Below are 20696 nucleotides of genomic sequence, written 5' to 3'. Positions count from 1 at the left end.
GTTGCCCCCACCCTTATCCTGAGGGATGCAGAATTCATCCTCCCAACCCCCCTCCCCACATTGGGGGCGGGGTGTGTGTGTGTGTGTGTACATGCACATGTATTCGTTCAGGTGGGTGAGGTGAGGTGAGTCCAACCAGGGAAGCTGGAGTGGGAGTACTAGGCGCTTAGTACAGTGCTCTGCATACAGTAAGCGCTCAATAAATGATGGTCACCCTCAGCTCTCACCTAGAAGAAGGGAACAGGACACGGGGTCTGGTCTGCCTCCCACCCTAGCTTCCCAGGTTGGACTCACCTCACCCATCTGAACGAATATATGAGAGCACATACACAGTGGGGCAAGGGAATCAACCTCCCTTAACGCTGAGTCAGAATACCAACCTGAATTGCTTATTGAGTACATACAAACACCCTGATGCACCCAGATGCACGTATGGGCACACCAACTTGGACATACACATTTCCATATACATGGCATGCCCACACCTGCATAATGAATGTGCCTAAATGAACCCAAATGCACGTGTACCCACACATAGTCACACGCAAGGTTGCACATAAGCATACACAGACACACTTTCTCATGCATTCACCCATGCACACGCCCCCCAAGTGCACACTCACATGCACACACACACACACACACACTTAGTCATATAGAGATGGAAGGGGAACACGAATACATACGTTGGCACACACAGGTCCCCACACAAGCACAGTCCCTCGGGTTACTACTCACCAGTCTACCTCCCAGAAGTCACCATCTGACTCTAATGCCGGGCTCCCTGCCTCTCGTGGGGTCTGGTCTCCCAGGGGCACGGGGATGGGGATGAAACTCAACCGTCCAAACGTCGGGAGTTTCTCCGCCGAGCCGGGACAATGGCTAATTGTCTCTGTTGCCATGGAAACGTCCCCCTCTCCCCACCCCGCCCCCAGGCGTCTCCTCCAACTTCCAACCGGGGAGGGAGGGGTCCCGCTGCTCCATTGGCCCCTGGGGACGTCACTCAACAGGTGAGGCGACTCCACCAGGTAAGGAGCTGACTTTAAGCAGATGGCCCTGGGATCGACGAGACCAGTCGTTCCCCATCCCCAGGCAGGGATCATGCCCAAAGGGGGACAGCTGGTCGGCGCAACGCCTCCTCCCGACCCCCTTCGGTTCACACACACCCCACCACCACCACCTCCGTGACTCCGTCTCTCCCTCTGCCGTCCCCGAAGCCCCCCGAAGGAGGGCACACGTGGCGAGTTGGCGGATCCAGATTTAGGACTTTCCCCCATCTCGAAACCCCATTCCGCAGAGCGCTGTCCTGCTGCTGGTTTCTCAGCTCTCCCCTTCCTCTTTCCCCTCGCCGGCCGCCCAGCCAACTGGTTCCCCTAAGGGTAGCTAACTAGGGACGGGGATGTGAAACCAGCTGGACGAGGTTCGAGGTTTTCCGGCCAGGGATCGCCTGTTCCTCCGGTTCTGTTCCTGCGGAGACTAGCGCGGCCCCCCCTTTCCCGCTTAGGATCCTCCGCTGCCTAAACGGGAGCGCTTCTCCCTATTTGCTCCCAACACGGCCTCGGGTGCGGGCGTCGTAAATAAACCCCATTTTGCCCTCGAGTGTGGACCCGGTACCTGACTCTCTCCCACCAACAGCTCCCCACCCCCACCCCATTCCTGGCCTGCCAGGTCTGACTGTATGGGGGGGGGGGGGAGGAAAAAGAGGGAGAGAAAAAGGTGGAGGAGAACTTCCTTGGCCCCAGAAGCCAGTCAGCCAAGTTTCCTGGGTCGAGGGACAAAGAGATAGGAGGCGATGGGCGTGGCGGGAGACGGTGCCCAGCCCCTAGCCAGGACCCCCCCTTCCAGTCCCCAACCACTGGGTGCCTGCAGCAGCAAGCCTCGGCTTGCAGACTCGATTCGGCCCCGGGGCCCAGGAGAGGAGAGAGTGAGTGAGTTAATGAGTGTTGGGGGGAAGGGGAGGAGGAAGAAACAGAGCAGCCTGGCCCGGATGTGTGTCCCGAATGAACCATCACCTCCCCCCTCTTTCTTCCTCCTCTCTCCCCCGGGGCCACGAACCTAACCGGATTCACAGGGGTTGGAAGGACAAGGGACAAAGAGGAGTCATGTTTTTTTGCCCCTGGGTGCGAGACATGGAGTCTGAGTCTCTGACAGGGGCAGCCGACCTAAATACTTGAAAGTTGGTTCATTTGCCATCCCTACTACTACTTCCCACAGAGGTTCTTTCTACCAAGTCCTCCAGGTGCTGGCTTGCGGAAGGGACAACGTTAAGGGAACCCCTTCCCCATCCCTCCTTCCATCGACCAGGTCATTTTACCCGCCTTGGGTCTGAGGGCCTAGGAACCATCGCCGGGAAAGAGTTGCCAGGCTGAGCCCAGGTAGACCGGGGCCTGGGACTCGGGGAGAAGCTGGCCGGTGGGGGGGGAAAAACAAAACACCCCTCCTCTCCTCTCACACCCCCAGCCAAGCTTAATGGGGAGGGGAAATCCGGGTTGAGAGTTAACCCATTAGAGCCGGAGCGACTCAGGGGCCGCCCCCGAAGGCAGGCGGCAAGCAGCTGGAGAGACATAGAGGCAGGGGGTGGGGCTTTGGCCGGGGCCCGCCCCCCGGAAAGAACTTTCCTCCCCCACGCTTCCCCGGGGCTGGGGTGGGGGAGAACCGATGCGGAGAGGCAGGTATGGGGTCGGGAGACGAGGAGGACGAATCTCGCTCCGCCAAATCACAACAGGCACAAGGCAGGCCCTGGGGCACTAAGGGGGGAGCGGCAGAGACACGAGCGGAGCCTCGGAGAGCCATGCGGGGAAACCCGAGAGGCCAGAGACCTGTAGAGATGAAGAAGGGGGGAGATATGTTCACAAAGCAAAGCCGGGAGCTCCCAGGTGTACGGTCCCCAGGACCAAGAGGCTCCTGCCGGTGGGCAAGAGTCCCCGTACCTGGGAGGTAAGGGAAACTGGGGGGAAAGCACTGGCTTTCTGCAACTTTCCCAGTTTGGGAACTGGGGGCGGGGGGGGGCGCTTCCTCCCTCTCGCGCCCCCCCCCCCCTCCGCCACACCTCGGGGCGGGCTTACCTGACGTCCCGCGGCTCCGGCTCTCACAGAGTGGACGGGACCAGTCCCGCTCGGCTCCCCCGGGGGAGGCCCCGCTCTCCAAACCCGTGGCCGCCGGCCGCTCCTCCCGCCAACTCTCCCGCGGGCGCCCGTGCGGGCGGGGGCGGGGCCGGGGGAACCGGATCTGGAACGCGAAACGAAGTTTCAAACGGGAGAATTCCGGGCCCCGGGGGCGGAGGGCGGGGAGGGGGCAAGCCGCCCGGGGGCGTCGGGGCTGCCAATGGGGCGCCGAGCTAGCTATGAAGAAGCCAATGGGAGGGGGCGGATGGGGCCACTGGGACGGGCTTAGCCGCGGAGATCCCCCCCTCCCCACCCCCAGGATGGGACGGAAAGGAAGGGAGAGGAGGAGATAGCGAAGGAGAAAGGCAGGAGGAGGAAGGGTTCGGGAGAAAAGGGATGGGGACGAGGGAAGAAAGAGCTAGGTGGAGCGGGAAGAGGAAGGAAAAGGCAAGGAGGCCAGAGGGACCAGGGGGGAGAGCTCCCTTTACTTGCAACAGGAGGAACCCGAGGGAAGTAGAGAAGAACAATCACATTCCCACACCCTATCCTGCCCCAAGAAGAATAGAGATTGAAAAATTGTGCCCACCTGCAGGCCCCTGCCTTGCGGAGAAAGGAAAGGGAGAATTGTGTTGGGAAGGGACCGTGGCATTTGCTGGCCTAGGCTCCTTGCGCAGACTACTGTCTGCTCAATCAATCAATCGTATTTATTGAGCGCTTACTGTGTGCAGAGCACTGTACTAAGCGCTTGGGAAGTACAAGTTGGCAACATATAGAGACAGTCCCTACCCAACAGAGGGTTCACAGCCTGTGGCCAATTTATTTACCCAAGCCACTCCACCAGGGGTTTCCTCCACCTCCTCCCCCTCTCCCCTCCCCCCCACCAGGTTAGAACCCCACTCAACTCCATTGAACGGAGCCTCCAATTCCCTCTCCTAGCCCTGTGGAAATTCGGAGATCACAAGAAACACATTTAACTCTGATCCAAGACCTGATTTGGAGATCCTCCTTACCTCACATAGAAGACTGAAGATCCAGGAGGTCTGAGGCTGGGAGCCAGATGCCAAAAGGATGACTTCACGCTCACAGCTGATCCCATAATGGGGGGCCCCCCGGCCCCCATTGTTCTCATGAAACTGATGCACATGGGCCCTGAATGGTCAATATGATCAACTTGTATTTACCCCTGCACTTAGAACAGTGCTTGGTACATAGTAAACACTTAACAAGTACCATAATAATAATAATTATTATTATTATTATCAAAGTGTAACCCAGTCTTCAGGGGCCCTGGCCACCCCACGCCCTAACCTGGGCTCTTTTTAACACCTCCCCTTCCCCTCAAGCATGATTTCCATCCCTCATCATCATCGCTGCAGCTTTTTGAAGGGAGGGGGAGGCCAGAGAGGCAGAAACATCCTGTAGGCGCGGCTGGGACATCCGCATGTTTCTTCAAGTGAAATCACTTCTGAGAACCTCCTGGCAGACCAGATGTGATTGCTCTGTTCCCTCAATTCAGCCAGGCCTGCAGAGGATGCAGCTGTAGAGTTTCAGGAAACAGCTGGGCATAGCAGCCTGTCCCTCTTCCTACTCCATATTGAGGGTCCACCTTCTACAGTGGAGCCTGGACTGAAGGCGAGTGACCCCAGGGAGGGAGGTGAAGGGAGAGAGACCAGTGTAAGTAAGGTTTCCAAGGGTCTGAATCCTCTGGAGTGACTCACCTGTCCCAGGGGGCCATCCTATGTAATCATTCATTCAATCGTATTTATTGAGCGCTATGTGCAGAGCACTGTACTAAGTGCTTGGGAAGTACAAGTTGGCAACATATCTGCCTATTGAACTTGAGTTCTGTTTGATTCAACTTGGCCATACACCTGGGCACTCTTTTGTGTGTGTTTCTAGTTAAGTGTATATTTGTGTGTGTGTGTGTGTTTATATGCACATGGTTGTCTTTGTGCATGTGTGTTGTGTTTGTGGATGTCCATGTGTCTGAATATGTGCACACTTGTGTCTGTGTTCAGAGATGAAAGGGGAAATGGGATTTGGCCGTCAATTCCAGATGTTTGCTTTTTGAAGTAATGCATGGAAAATTTGCAAGCTTTTGAACAAACCTGGACTTCTCCCTCTTCCTGTCTCCCATCCACCTTCTCTCCCCACCAAGAAGACACACAGGAATCCATTCAGAAGCTGGATCCAGAGGGTAGAAATCTTCCTCTCCTGCCTCCCTGTTTCCTCTCTGAATAAAAACCAAAGATTTGGGCCTAAGGAGGAGTGGAGGACAGGCTGCTGGGAAGCTCAGCGAGGCCTTCACGGAGTGCTGTGATCAGAAGCCCAGTCAGGGACAAGGTGGGTAGGTAGAAAGAGCCTCCCCAAGACCTATTCTTCCTGGGATTGAAGGGGAGGGGTTAGGGAAGGAAGAAGGAGAGAGAAAGAGAGGGAGAATAACTCCTCCATCAGCCACCCTGATGGAATGTGTGGAGAGGCCCGGAGGAGGTGTTAAATCTGTGGTTCCAGCAGCTTCTACCAGGAGGGACACAGGGTAAGAGCAGAACTGAGAACCCCAAGCTCCTGGACTCAACCCAATCCACGGTGGGGGAGACAGGGTACAGGCTGAAACTGCAACAAGAGGGATCTGGATTGGACTCAGGGTCTGATTTCCCAACTGCTGCATGGGGTGAGGCACTGGTTCGGACAACCAGGGAAGAGTGTGGGGGTCCTCATTCCTGTAGACTTGACCGCAGGACACCTTTCCCAAGCCCAAAGACAGGAATGATCTCTTGGAGGTCCTTCCACCTCTGGAATTTCTTGTCTTGCTACCAGGAGCAATGGGGGTCTGTGTCTCACTGGGATAGCAGCTGTGGGGAATGAAGCCATTATTGCCCCCGTAGCTGTTTGGATTGAACCAGATGGCAGACTGGGAAATGGTGGGGGGCAGGGGGGCAGAGCAGGAAGTATATGAATCAATCAATCAATCGTATTTATTGAGCACTTACTCTGTGCAGAGCACTGTACTAAGCGCTTGGGAAGTACAAGTTGGCAACATATAGAGACAGTCCCTACCCAACAGTGGGCTCACAGTCTAGAAGGGGGAGACAGAGAACAAAACCAAACATATTAACAAAATAAAATAAATAGAATAGATATGTACATGTATATGTACAAACATATATACATATATACAGGTGCTGTGGGGAAGGAAGGAGGTAAGACAGAGGGGGACGAGGGGGAGAGGAAGGAAGGGGCTCAGTCTGGGAAGGCCTCCTAAGCAGCCTGGTTCAGTGGAAAGAGCCCGGGTTTTGGAATCAGAGGTCAGGGGTTCAAATCCCAGCTCTGCCAATTGTCAGCTGTGTGACTTTGGGCAAGTCACTTAACTTCTCTGTGCCTCAGTTACCTCATCTGTAAAATGGGGATTAAGACTGTGAGCTCCCCATGGGACAACCTGATCACCTTGTAACCTCTCCAGCGCTTAGAATAGTGCTTTGCACGTAATAAGCACTTAATAAATGCCCTCATTATTATTATTATGTGCTAGCTGGGTGTGATGGCTTGGAGGGGAACCATGTTGGGCTGTGATGGGAAGGAGTTGGGGGAACTGACGGCTGACACCTCTAGACTCTGGGCAGGGACTGCGTTTACCAACTCTGTTGCATTGTACTCCCTCAAGGGTTTCGTATAGTGCTCTGCACACAGTAAGCACTCAGTAAATACACTTTCTTGCTTGATTCATTGATTGAGTGAAGCAGCTGGCTTAGTAGACAGAACACGGGCCTGGGAGTCAGAAGGTCATGGGTTCTAGACCCGACTCTGCCACAATTCTGCTGGGTCTGTCAAGTCACTTCACTACTCTGGGCCTCCATTACCTCTTCTGTAAAATGGGGATTAAGAGTGTGAGCCCTATGTGGGACAGGGACCGGGTCCAACCTGATTCCCCACCCCACCTTACCTCCTTCCCCTCCCCACAGCACCTGTATATGTGTATATATGTTTGTACGTATTTATTACTCTATTTTATTTGTACATATTTATTTTGTTAATATGTTTTGTTTTGTTCTCTGTCTCCCCCTTCTAGACTGTGAGCCCACTGTTGGGGAGGGACCGTCTCTATATGTTGCCAACTTGGACTTCCCATGTGCTTGGTACAGTGCTCTGCACACAGTAAGCGCTCAATAAATACGATTGAATGAATGAATGATTACCTCGTATCTACCCCAGCGCTTAGAACAGTGCTGGGCACATAATAAGCGCTTAACAAGTACCATGATTATTTTTACTGATTGAAGCCGCTCGGGGTAAATCCCCCGCCCCTGTCCCCATGCTGGGGCCTTAGAGGGTCCGTGCCTTTCAGCCTTCAGCCACTAGAGGCCGCCCTTGGAGAGTGATTTTTAAGCCCTTCCCGGCCTTCCTTTCCTCCTCACGGGGATTGCGACTCCGTTTTCTAGCGAGGCGGGGAGAAGGTGGTTATTCCTGTCCTTGCCCTCTTTCCCTGCCCCTGTCCTCTTCCCCTGGCCCTAGCCCTGACCCCGATAGTCCCTAATCTGCTCCCTCCGGCTCCTGGGTCTCAGATCTGAGCCGTTTCTCTGCAGCACACCATTCCAGTCATCACTGTCATCATCATCATCATCATAATGATGGCACTTATTAAGCGCTTACTATAATGCAAAGCACTGTTCTAAGCACTGGGGAGGTTGCAAGGTGATGAGGTTGTCCCGCAGAGGGCTCACAGTCTTAATCCCCATTTTACAGTTGAGGTAACTGAGGCACAGAGAAGTTAAGTGACTTGCCCAAAGTCATACAGCTGACAATTGGCAGAGTTGGAATTTGAACCCGTGACCTCTGACTCCAAAGCCCATGTTCTTTCCACTGATTTACACTGCTTCTATCATCATCATCTTGACTGGGTGCCCACTCTCTGCAGGGACAGGACAGACCAAAGAAATGCTCCTAATTCAGGAAAGATTTGAGCTCCCCCTCCCATAATAATCAGGATTATCATATTTGTTAAGGCCTTACTATGATGGTTATAATTATGGGTATCATTAGAGTCCCCATTTGTCAGATGAAGCCCAGAGAAGTGGCAGAGTCAGGATCACAAAGCAGACAAGTGGCAGAGTCAGGATTAGAACCCATCCTCAGATTCCCAAGGCCTGCTCTCTATCCACTAGGCAACACTGCTTTACATGCTGCCAGAGACACCTGGAAAGTGTGTGTGGGAAGGGAGTAGGGGGACAGGTTTGTGGCAGGGGATGGTTGGAGGCGGGGGCAGCCCCTCCACTCCTGCCCCTGCCCTGCCCTCCTAGCCTGGAACCACCCTTGCCCCATCTCCTCTTCCCGGAGAGGAGGGTAGGGCAGAGAACCTCCATCCATCGAGATTCTAGCAACTCCCGCCACTTCTGGCCATAGAAAATGCAACCAAATTATCCGGAGAGTTGGATATTATCTAGCCTGTTGCCTGAACTGGCCGAAAGATGCGAGTTAGTACGAGATCTCCATCTAGACCAATGGAAGGTCGGGGCCCGGAATCCCTTAGTCTGCCGGGCTGCATCCCCCAGCACCAGTCTCAAACAGAAGGTTTAGGGGAGCCGTGGCTGGCTCTTGGTCTTCTCCGAATGTGTCTCCCCCTTCCCCTTAGGGCCTCATCCAGGGTTGGGGCGGGGGGGGGGTGGGGGGGGAAGGAGGGAAGGGACTCAAGGTCCCTTACAGGTCTGAGGGAAATCGGATTCGAAGATCAGAGAGGCCTCTTGGCTGGGGCTAATCAATATTGAATGAAAAGCTCCTAACAAATGAAAAGGAAGGAAAGGGGAGAGGAGCCTGGGGCCAAAGAGACTCCTAATTTGATTTGATTTGATTTTTGTAGCACACCCTCTCAGCATACACCTCCCACCCCACTACCCCTCTCCCCCCTTCTCCAGAAACCCGGCAGCTCTAGCCTCAGGCAGTAAACAAGTCACGTTCCTAGGTCCTTCCCTCATCTCTAGTCATTTGTTTGACTATCTGGTAAGGGAGATGGGACAGACGGGTCCTTGCCCGGAAGGAACAGCATCCCCCCTGCCCATCTCCCTCCCCAACAGGGAAGACTAAGGAACACAGATTGTTAAATATACAATAGGTGAAGGGGTAAGAGCATAGATGAAAAGGATGAACGCAAAAATCAGGACATACAGAAACACATCAATCCATGAGATCTGAGGTGGATGACGGAGGTGGCTTGCCCAGTCTCCTGAAGGAAGTGTCAATTTTTGGGAGGCGGGCTGGTGAATTTTAAAAGGGAGGGACTTCAGGCAGAGGGAAGGTCAGAGTTGGGAAAGTTAGGAGATTAGGTTGGGAAAAGTGAAATGGAGAAGAGGTCACACTTGTCTACTGTGTGATCTTGGGCAAGTCACTTCACTTCTCTGGGCCTCAGTACCTCATCTGTAAAATGGGGATTAAAACCGTGAGCCCTATGTGGGACACGGACTGTATAATAATAATAATAATAATAATGGCATTTATTAAGTGCTTACTATGTGCAAAGCACTGTTCTAAGCACTGGGGAGGTTACAAGAGGTGATCAGGTTGTCCCACGGGGGGCTCACAGTCTTAATCCCCATTTTACAGATGAGGTAACAGGCACAGAGAAGTTAAGTGACTTGCCCAGAGTCACACAGCTGACAATCGGTATCCAATCTGACTAGTTTTTGTCTACCTCAGCGTGGCAATGCCTGGCACATAGTAAGTGTTTAACGAATACCATTTTTAAAAAGAGAGAGAGAGAGAGATGTGTCAGAGGCAGCATCCACAGGGGAAAAGGGAATTCCCCTCCACCTCTGGGAACCTCCTGGACTGACTTAATAATAACAACAATACTAGTGGTAATTGTTAAGCACTTCCTATGTGCCAGGCACTGAACTAGGAGCTGGGGGGAAGGCGGGGAATACAAGCAAATAGGGTTGGACACAATCACTGTCCCACATAGAGCCTACAGACTTTATCCCCATTTTACAAATGAGGTAACAGAGGCACAGAGAAGTGAAGTGACTTGCCCGAGGTCACACAGCAGACAAGCGGCAGAGTCAGAATTAGTACCCATGACCTTCTGACTCCCAGGCCACTATTCTATCCACGAGGCCAGGCCGCTTCACCTGTATGGAAGATGGGGCCAGCCTGTTTCTAGTAATAGTTTTTGTTGTTCTCCCTCCTGGTGCAGAAAACTGTATTAAGAGCTTGGAATTCAATACAGAGAAACAAAGTGTTTCCTGCTCTCGAAGAGCTTAAATTCTAAGACAAGAACAGAACTGACTGTACGAAAAAAAAAAGACCAAATAAATTCTAGGGTGGTTGTTGGGGTAGCATGACCTTGTCAGCACAGTGCTCTGCACACAGTAAGTGCTCAATAAATACAATTGAATGAATGAATAATGAGTTGGTTTTCCCCCTTGACATCTATTTAAACTACTATGGAATCAGGCTGTTTGGAGGATTCCAGGAGATAAGTGACACCAGTGGAAAGAGCACGGGCTTTGGAGTCAGAGGTCATGGGTTCAAATCTTAGCTCCGCTACTTGTCAGCTGTGTAACTTCGGGCAAGTCACTTAACTTCTCTGTGCCTCAGTTACTTCATCTGCAAAATGGGGATTAAGGCTGTGAGCCCCCCATGGGACGACCTGATCACCTTGTAACCTCCCCAGTGCTTAGAACAGTGCTTTGCACATAGTAAGTGCTTAACAAATGCCATTCATTATTATTATTATTATTATTATTGCTCTGGTGGATCGTGCTGCTGTCTGCATCTGAGCACCTCCAAAGCCACTGGTTCTGTCACCAAAGGAAGGGGGGGTGACCTGCTCCTTCCTTCCTGTATAACTTTGCCTCTCACCTCAGGATGGACGGGTGCTGCCGCCTGGGGTGACCCCATTCACCTGTGGGAGTTGGGGAGGTCTGAGAAGTCTACCTCTATGAGGACCAGACCTGGGATTTCAATCAATTAATCAGTGGTTGGCCTTGTGGATAGAGCACAGACTTTGGAGTCAATAGGTTGTGGGTTCTAATCCCAGCTCCCCCATTTGTCTGCTGTGTGACCTTGGGCAAGTCACTTCACTGGGCCTCAGAGACCTCATCTGGAAAATGAGTGAGACTCATGTGAGACAGGAACTGTGTCCAACCTGATTTACTTGCATTCACCCCAGCGCTTAGTACAGTGCCTGGCACATAGTAAGTGCTTAATACTGTAATTATTATTATCATTATTATTGAGCATTTACTGTGTGCAAAGCACTGTACCAAACACTTGGGAGAGTACAATACCATAAAGTAGGTTGACAGAATCCCTGCCCACAAGGAGCTTACAGCCTAGAGGTATTTCCAGCCCAATCAGTTCCTGGATGAGGTTGGAAAATTGGGGGATCAGGGGAGGGGAGGCAGAGTGGGACTGACTCAGTATGGTGGTTGGGGGAGGAAATCTAAATTCGTGGGGAGAGTGGGGGGGAAAGAGGCGGACCAAGGCCAGTTCACCCACTTGGCTGGGTGTTGGGTGAGAAGAGGGGGGGAAGGAAGGTGAAGGTCTGGTTCCTGCCCTATGTTGCCAATTTGTACTTCCCAAGTGCTTAGTACAGTGCTCTGCACACAGTAAGCACTCAATAAATACGATTGAATGAATGAATGAATGAATGCCCTCAAGGGGCTAACAATCTGAAAAGGGAGATAGGGTACTTACATACATTCATACACATACACCTGGACACTAGGGAAAGGCAATGCCCCACAGCCACTAGTAATGCCTCCCTTCCTCCTTCCCCTGTCCTACACTTGCTGCCCTATGGAGTCCTCCGAGTCAGCTGCCGGGTCCCTGGCTGCCAGTTCTATCCCTTCAGCTGTGGCAAGAGGGACAGGTGGGTCCTGGGCTGCCCCACTGCCCCGCACTGTGACAGACCCCCTATTGAACCGGAGGCCCCACCCACCTCCAGCTCATGAGATGCCACTGGGCATTGACCCTAGGCCCCGATGACCGGGATCAGGGAGAGGGAAACTAGGTGGGCGGGGGGGAGGTGAAGATTAAGGGGCCGGGGGACTGTGGACAAGGCATAAGGCCTTGCCCCTCCTCTCCTCCCCAGAGTTCCTTCCCAATCAAGGGAGAGTAATTTGCAGAAAGGCCTCACCTCCCCTGGAACTAGGTGGGCTCTTGAGGGGATTACTGGGTGCAGCCACCTGCCTCCATGTTAGTGAAGGATTGCCCAACTCCTAGGGTCAGCTTCCAATGGCAAATGAGGTAAAACATCTCCTCGGGGCACTGGGCGATGGGGAGGGGTCCCAAAGATGGCAACCACCCAGCCCTCCTTCAAGACGTCAGTGAGGGTGGAAGTGGTGGCGGAGCTGGATGATTTTCCCTCTCCTCAGGGTAGCCAAATACCTGAAGCCACTGGTGTGAATCTGATTCCCAAATCTGGCTCAGAAGATGGAGCAGAAGGCAGGTCTCCCCTACTGCAAAGGACATACAAATTCCTTACCGGTTTCTTAATGGGAAAAAGCTTAACTGGGCAGGTGAGGAATTAGTGGGAAACACTCACAACCAAATTCTCCTCCTTCTCCTCTGGTCCCTTTTCTTGCTGTCCTCATTCCTCAGTTTGGGCCACTGTGTCCCTGGTGAGAAATGGGGTAACAGTGAGGCCAATCAGCTCAAGAGCGCCTGGATCCTGCAGGCTCCCCCCCAACCCAACCCCTGCACTTGTCCTGGGGCTCTGGACACAGGAAAGAGGCAGCAGGGAATGGTGGGGGGGAGAGGGGGCTTGGTCTGGCATCTAGGTTTGATTTGTAATAGAGTAGTAATAAGGGTATTTACTGAGTGCAGACCTTGGAAAATTCAACAAAAAGCAGAAGACACATTTCCTGGCCACGAGGAGCACTCTAACGGGGGGAAGAGAGAAATATCAAATATACATATATCCACAATGCATTCATAAATAAATAAATAAATCCACAAGTGCAAGAGCCACCTGAGGGGTTGATAAAATTCAGGATGCTGATAATTAGTGGGGAAGGCTTGTTGGAGAACGTGGGATTTTGGAAGGGGTTTGAAGGTGGGAAGGGCTGAGGTCTGGCAGATACTGGGCGGGGGGGGGGGGGCGGGGGGGACCTCCTGGCCCTGGGGACAGTAGGAGAAAAGGGTCAGAAGAGATGAGAGCAGGATCCAGCCAGGAGGAACGAAGAGTGCGAGCAGGGGAATAGGAGGATGGGGAGAGTAGATATGTAAGATGGAAGCCGCTCGTGGAGTACCTTAATGGTAAGGGTCTCTGACGCAGGAGGAGATGGGCAACCATTAGAGGGCTTCTAGGAGAGGAGAGGGGCGCGCTGAGCAGTGTTTTGGGAAGATGATCCATGTAATACATCGATCAGTAGTCGCAACTTCTCTGTCTCTCAGTTATCTCCTCTGTAAAATGGGGATTAAGACTGTCAGCAAGTGGGACAGGGACTGTGTCCAACCTGATTAGCTTGTATCTGCCCTAATGCTTAGTACAGTGCCTGGTACATAGTAAGCACCTAAATACCATAAAAATAGCACTTATTGAATACTTATTGTGTGCAGGTATTATAGAGATATGATCCCTACCCGGGAAGATGTTACAATCTAGCAGGGGTGCCAGACAATAAAATAAATTACAGGTAAGGGGAAGCACATCAGTGCTACAGGTGAGGGCGGAGAGAGATGGGACTTGGGCTCAATCTGAGTCCCTGTAGGAAAATTAAACCTTTCCCTCCCCTTCCCCACCCCAGAACTCAGTGTGGGATTTTCAGGAAGGGGCCTGTATGGGCCCGAATTCTTGGCCCTGGGCTCCATCTCGCCTGGCCATTCTGCCCCAGGGCAGCAGTCAAATGGGACCAGTCTTTGATGGAAGGGAGCCCTGCCTTTGCCCAGAGAGATGTCAGGAAGCAGTATCGGAGGGTAGGAAGATAGAAACACAAATAGCCCTCTCGCACTTTTCTCCCTCCCTCTGTCCCCTCCTTCTTTCATTCATTCATTCATCCATTCAATCGTATTTATTGAGCACTTACTGTGTGCAGAGCACTGTACTAAGTGCCCTTCCTCTCAGTCCAGGATCGAATTTTACTGATCCGCCTACCTGTCAAGCACACAGTAGGCGCTCAGTAAGGTGCTCTGCAAACAGAAGTTACCCAATAAATACTGGGGATATTGATATTCTTTCTCTGTGTGCCTTGCTGCCTGTTTTTGTACCTTTCTCCGTCTCCCCAGGGCCGGGTGCCTGGGCAAATGTGTTTCCCACGCGTGTGGGATGAATTATGACTCCAGCAGGTGACCTCATTCGTTCAGATTGATTTTCCTCCGTGTCACTCCCAGCATGGCGCATTCCTCACGCAGGAGGCCAGATGGTAAGTTGGTTATCATCACTTCAGCTCGCTTGTCACTTTGGACGAGGAGACGCTGCAGAGCAGGGGACGGGCTGCTTGGTGCGGCTCCATTAATAATTAAAGAGACTTTTCAGGGCTAAGGGGCTTTTTTCATCTTCTTTTTTACTTGATTTAATTAGATGTCCTGTCGCCCGGGGAGAATGTGTGTGTGTGAATGTGTGTATACTCTTACAGACACAGAGATGCACACCCACACACAGACATACAGACAGCACAGTCTTGCACACACCCACACCTAGAGACACACAGAGACACATGCCCAGACATATACACACACGCACACAGGCAAACATGCACCAGTACACAGCCACTAATACACACATGCACACTGACTGTTACCTGGAAAGCCTCTTGATGAAAGTACTTTTTCAGGAGGGCTTTGGGGGGCGGGGAAGGTGGATGTCTGTGATCTGGCAATGCAGGGGGAAGGATCTGAGGATTGGTTGGAGGCTGGGTTGCAGGGAGGAAGGGAGAGAAGGAGAGAGAGAGAAAGAAAGAAAGAGAGAGAGAGAGGTTAACCGGGCTTAAAAATCTCATATTTTCCAAGAGATCTTCCCTAACTAAGCCCTCATTTCCCCATCCGCCCTTCCCTCACCACCAATTATGGACTTGGCCGTGAACCCCATAAGCACTTTGATACTCACCCCAGCCCCACAGCACTTGAGTAAGCATCCTTATACTCTACTCTTTCTTTCCCCTATCTGTAATTTATTTTAATGCCTGTAAACTGACAGCTCCTTATGGGCAGGGGTCATATTTACCAACTCTACTGTATTGTCTTTTCCCAAGTGCTTAGTACAGTGCTCTGCATGTAGTAAGCGCTCAAGTACCACTGAAGGGCAATAAGTGCAAGCTGGGGTGTGGCTAAAGAGGGCAGATAGTCCATCAATCATATTTATTGAGCGCTTACTGTGTGCAAAGCACTGTACTAAGCGCTTGGGAGAGTACCACATAACAATAAACAGACACATTCCCTGCCCACAATGAACTTACAGTCTACAGGATAGGCCAGAAGGAGACAACTGCGGAGAGCCTTGAAAGTCAATGGTTTCTGCTTGATGAAAGAAACAATGGGGGAGCCAAGCGAGATTTTTGAGGAGGGGAGTGATGGGCTCTGAACCACGTGGGTGCTATAAACTCCTAAGCAGTATGGCCTGGGAGTCACAGGACCTGGGTTCTAATCCCACTCCCACCACTTCCCTTCCTTATGACCTTAGACAAGTCACGTAACTTCTCTGGGCCTTGGTTTCTTCATCTGTAAAATGGGGATTAAATCCTCCTCCCTCCAACTTGGACACAGTCCCTGTCCCACATAGGGCTCACAGACTAAAATGATTAGTACAGTGCCTGGCACATAGTAAGTGATTAACAAGTACCATTAGTAAAAAAAAGGCAATGGAGTGAGATGGTAAGAAGGATCATGAGGGGGCAAAGGGGCACTGGGGACACTCCCCATTGCCCATGGAGTCCGGAGGTTTAGCATCAAGCCTGGGGTCACCCAGGGTATCGAGAGGGGGACTTGAACCCTTCAACCTCCACCTGACCATAAAGCCCCCACTCCTCTTTCCCCAGAAAAACCCTGATTCTTTTCCCCCAGAGCTGTGGAGAAGCCAGCATCACCAGCAGCAGCTTCAGATAAGTGGTCACCTCGGGGAGGCACCTGGCAAGCCGATGGCATGCTCCTGCTGCACTCAAAATGTCTGCCTCTTGGGATATACAAGATGGCATCCAATCCAAAGACCTCATCACACTTTTGCGGAGTCCCCTTGCCCCCTCTCTGCCATTATGCACGCGTGGAAGCCCTCTTTGTTTCATATTTTAGTCATTCGCCCTCCAACTGTCCCCTGAAATAAGTCTCCACCACAAAGCTTGAGTTCTAAATTTTTTTTAATTTAGGCACCACAAGAGCCACGGAAGTCGGGGAGACGGGTTCAGTGGTGCTGGGCTGGAGAGGTGGGCATTGACTAGTGGTGCAGGGAAGGGGCAATGGGAGTACCAAATGGATGGTGGGGTGGGTAGAAGTGAACGACTGGGCAGGGGGGAGGTGGAGGGAGGCGGGCCGCAAGTGGGGCTGCCAGCCAAGGGGGAGGAGGGGAAGCCAGAGCCCTGGGGACCAACTTCTGAGCCACGGGAGCCTGCAGCTGCTGGCCGGCGAAAGCCAGGCGCCTGAGGATGCTCTAGGGAGCAGTCAGCTGTTGAGGGGACTCAAGGCTGCTCCCTGCAAGCTCAGACAGCTAGAGTGACCCCCCTCCCTGAGGTGAATCCAGGGTTGGGGGTCAGGGGACAGTTGGGATGGGAGCGCTTTCCAGCTCCCTGGCACCAGTGCTTTTATTTTTTTAATGGTTTTTGTTAAGCACTTACTATGTGCCAGGCACTGTACTAAGTGATGGGGTAGATGCAAGTTAATCAGGTTGGACACAGTCCCTGTCCCACATTAGGCTCACAGCTTTAATCCCCATTTTCCAGATGAGGTGACAGAGGCACAGAGAAGCGGAGAAGCAGCGTGGCTCAGTGGAAAGAGCACGGGCTTCGGAGTCAGAGGTCATGGGTTCAAATCTCAGCTCCGCCAACTGTCAGCTGTGTGACTTTGGGCAAGTCACCTCACTGGGCCTCAGTTACCTCATCTGGAAAATGGGGATTAAGACTGTGAGCCCCTGTGGGACAATCTGATCACCTTGCAACCTCCCCAGCGCTTAGAACAGTGCTTTGCACATAGTAAATGCTTAATAAATGCCATTATTCTTATATTTGCCCAAGGTCACATAGCTAACAAGTGGCAGAGGCAGGATTAGAACCCAGGTCCTTCTGACTTCCGGGCCCATGCTCTAGCCACTAGGCCACGCTGCTTGCTGACTGCAGAACACTGTTCTAAGTGCTTGGAAGAATGCAATACGGAGTTGGTGTTCATTCATTCAATCGTATTTACTGGGCATTTACGGGGTGCAGAGCACTGTACTAAGCGCTTGGGAGAGTACAATACAACAATAAACAGACACATTCCCTACCCACAGTGAGCTTACAGTAGACATGACCTCTGTCCTCAAGGAGCTTAAGGTCTAGTGGTCCCAACCCCGCTCCCCAATCTCCCCAATCTTGGCAGCTGCCCTCACCCAGACTCAGAGAGCAGCCAGTCACTGCCCAGGCAAGTGATCCCAGAGAGCCCTCCCCAATTTGCCAGGAGGGCAGCACAGTGTGATGTTGCACAGTGCCCATCACCTGGCATCAACAAGTCACAGGAGATTGGAAAGTGTAGTCTAGTGGAGAAAGCGTGGGGCTGGAAATCAAGAGGTCCGGGTTCTAGTCCCGGCTCTGCCGTTTACCTGCTGTGTAACCTTGGGCAAATCATTTAACTTCTCTGCGCCTCAGTTCATTCACCTGCCAAATGGGGATAAAATACCCATTCTCCCTCTCTCTTAGTAATAATTACAATTACGGTGTTTGTTAAAGCATTTAGTATGTGCCAGGCACTTTTCTAAGCACTGGGGTGGATACAAGCAAATTGGGTTGGACACATTCCCTGTCCCACATAGGGCTCACACTCTTAATCCCCATTTTTCAGATAATAATGATGATGGTATTTGTTAAATGCTTACTATGTGCAAAACACTGTTCTAAGCGCTGGGAAGGTTACAAGGTGATCAGGTTGTCCCACTGGGGGCTCCCAGTTTTAATCCCCATTTTCCAGATGAGGTAACTGAGGCCCAGAGAAGTGAAGTGACTTGACCAAAGTCACACAGCTGACAGTTGGCGGAGCTGGAATTTGAACCCATGACCTCTGACTCCAAAGCCCGGGCTCTTTCCACTGAGCCACGCTGCTTCTCTGCTTCAGATGACTCCTGACCTTCTCACTCCCAGGCCTGGGCTCTAGCCACTAGGCCATACTGCTTCATCTGTGAGCCCTGTGTGGGGCAGGGACTGTGTCCAATCTGATTCTCTTGTACCTACCCCAGGGCTTTGCCCAGTGCCTGGCACTTAGTAAAAGATTAATAAATGCAGCTATTATTAGTATTGTTATTATTACTATTACTATTGTTAAGGGTGTGTATCATGGGTCAGTTAGAAGTTTAGCTGGAGAGTAGTGAAGAGTGTCAACCAGGGCATAGAAGAAGAAAAGAGTGGAAAGGGGAGAAGGCGGACAGAGAATGTGTCTGTTTATTGTTATATTGTACTCTCCCAAGCACTTATACAGTGCTTTGCACACAGTAAGTGCCCAATAAATATGAATGAATGAATGAAGGAGGCAGATGAGCTTCTGAGCAGGGTTGGAAAGACTGCTCCCCTCACCCACAAATCAGGAGTTTCTGATTATTTTGTCCTGCTCCCGCAGATGGAGGGAATGTGGGTAAACCACAAAAGGACTTCTTGAATTGGGCAGCTCCAGCAGGCTCCTAAGAGGGAAAGGGAGAGTGGTGTCTCTGCCTTGGAGATTTTTCACAGCAGTGGACAAGGGGTGGAGGCAGGGGGCTAGACTGGATGACGTCTGAGCTTACATTTGGGCTTCTCCGCACACCCTCCCAATTCCTGACCGATCCCTCTGTCTGGTTCTTTGGCTCTCTTCGCAGAGTGAGACAGTGATTCATTGTGTTTCTCCCTTCCCCGCCCCACTAGCCTTCTCTTCCCCTGGGACCCCCAATTCATTTCACCAAGGTGAGATTGATTTTCCTTCCCTTTCATCATGTCCTTCTCTCTGCCCTAGACCCTTTCTAGTGCCTCTACATCCTTCTGGAAGTTCAGTCCCTCCCAAACCCTCTCCCCCGACCTAACTTGCCCATCACAGCTGACAACACCATCATCGAGCCGGAAACCTCGACGTTAGCTTTGACTTCTCCCTAGTGGCCTAGGGGTTACAGCACGGGCCTGGGAGTCAGAGGACCTGGGTTCTAATCCTGGCTCCATCACTTGTCAGCTGTGTGACTTTGGACAAGTCACTTCACTTCTCTGGGCCTCAGTTACCTCATCTGGAAAATGGGGATTAAGACTGTGAGCACCGTGTGGGGCAGGGACTGTGTCCAACCTGATTATCTTGTACATACCCCAGTGCTTAGTACAGTGCTTGGCACATAATAAGTGCTTAACAAATACCGGGATTATTAATTATTATTTTAACCCCCATATTCAGTCTGTCACTGAATCCTGTCGGTTCTATCTCCACAACATTTCTAGACTCCTTCCTCTCCATCCAAACTGCCACCACGCTGGTCCAGGTACTTTCCACGTCCTGTCTTGACTACTGCATCAGCCTCCTCACAAACCTCCCTGCCTCCCATCTCTCCCCTCCCCAGTCCATACTTCACTCTGCTGCCAGGATCATTGATCTAAAATGTCGTTCTGCACGTGTATCCCCATTCCTCAAAAAACAATCAGTAGCACTTATTGAGCACTGTACTAAGGGCTTAGGAGAGTACAAAAGAAATTAGTGTACGTGATCCCTGCCTTCAAGCAGTTTACAATCTAGCAGGGAGGGTGGGGGAAAGATAGACATTTTAATCAAATCAATCAATCGATGGGCTTTATCGAGCACTTGCTGTGTGCAAAGCACTTTACTAAACACTTGAGAGAGTGCGATAAAGTAAATATCCTCAAGGAACTTATATTCAATAACTTACTGATAGGGAAGGAAGTCAATAGAGTATATAAGATAAATGCTACAGGCTTTGTGACCACTTAAGAAGGGCTGAAGTGACCGGTGGGAAGATTAGAAATCAATCAGGAAAGGCCTCCTGGAGGAAATGTGATTTCAGAGGGCTAAGAAGATGGGGAGAGCAGAGGTCTGTCAAATGTGAAGGGTAAGAGAATTCCAGGCAGAGGGCAAGAGAAGCAGCGTGGCCTAGTGGATAGAGCCCAGTCCTGGGAGTCAGAAGGACCCAAGTTCTAATCCCGGCTCTGTCACCTGTCTGCTGTGTGACCTTGGGCCACTCACTTAACTTCTCTGTGCCTCAGTTGCCTCACCTGTAAAATGGGGATTAGGACTGTGAGTCCCATGTGGGACAGGAGCTGTGTCTGATCTGATTAATGTACAACAGTGCTTGGTACATAGTAACGAGTACCGTTATTATTATTATAAAGAGGTAAACAAGAGATTAGCAACAGGAGAGATAAGAACGAGGCAGGGTAAGTTGGTTAGCTGGAGGGAAATAAAGTGTGAGCTGGGGTGTGGTGGGAGAAGAGCGGGGATAAGAAGGAGGGACAGAGCTGATGG

At 51.7% G+C, this 20696-nt stretch overlaps 1 protein-coding gene across 3 annotated transcripts in view; it reads right to left on the bottom strand.

Moving 5' to 3' along the window:
- Window positions 1–20696, bottom strand: part of TNFAIP8L1 (TNF alpha induced protein 8 like 1) — a 44992-nt gene that overhangs the window by 6060 nt on the left and 18236 nt on the right. The window contains exons 2-6 of one of the 3 annotated variants that reach the window (XM_038770822.1): window positions 14837–14947; window positions 13346–13499; window positions 12640–12712; window positions 4115–4253; window positions 3066–3228 (exon numbers count right to left, since the gene is read on the bottom strand). The gene's annotated coding sequence lies outside the window, so the exon portion shown is untranslated. Of the gene's footprint in view, window positions 1–738; window positions 850–3065; window positions 3229–4114; window positions 4254–12639; window positions 12713–13345; window positions 13500–14836; window positions 14948–20696 lie in introns of those variants that run through there. The other 2 variants (XM_038770824.1, XM_038770825.1) reach the window with 2 other exon arrangements.

This window comes from Tachyglossus aculeatus, chromosome X2 (genome assembly GCF_015852505.1).
Source record: "Tachyglossus aculeatus isolate mTacAcu1 chromosome X2, mTacAcu1.pri, whole genome shotgun sequence".
Lineage (NCBI taxonomy): Eukaryota > Metazoa > Chordata > Mammalia > Monotremata > Tachyglossidae > Tachyglossus > Tachyglossus aculeatus.
This window is presented reverse-complemented; position numbering and strand designations above follow the sequence as displayed.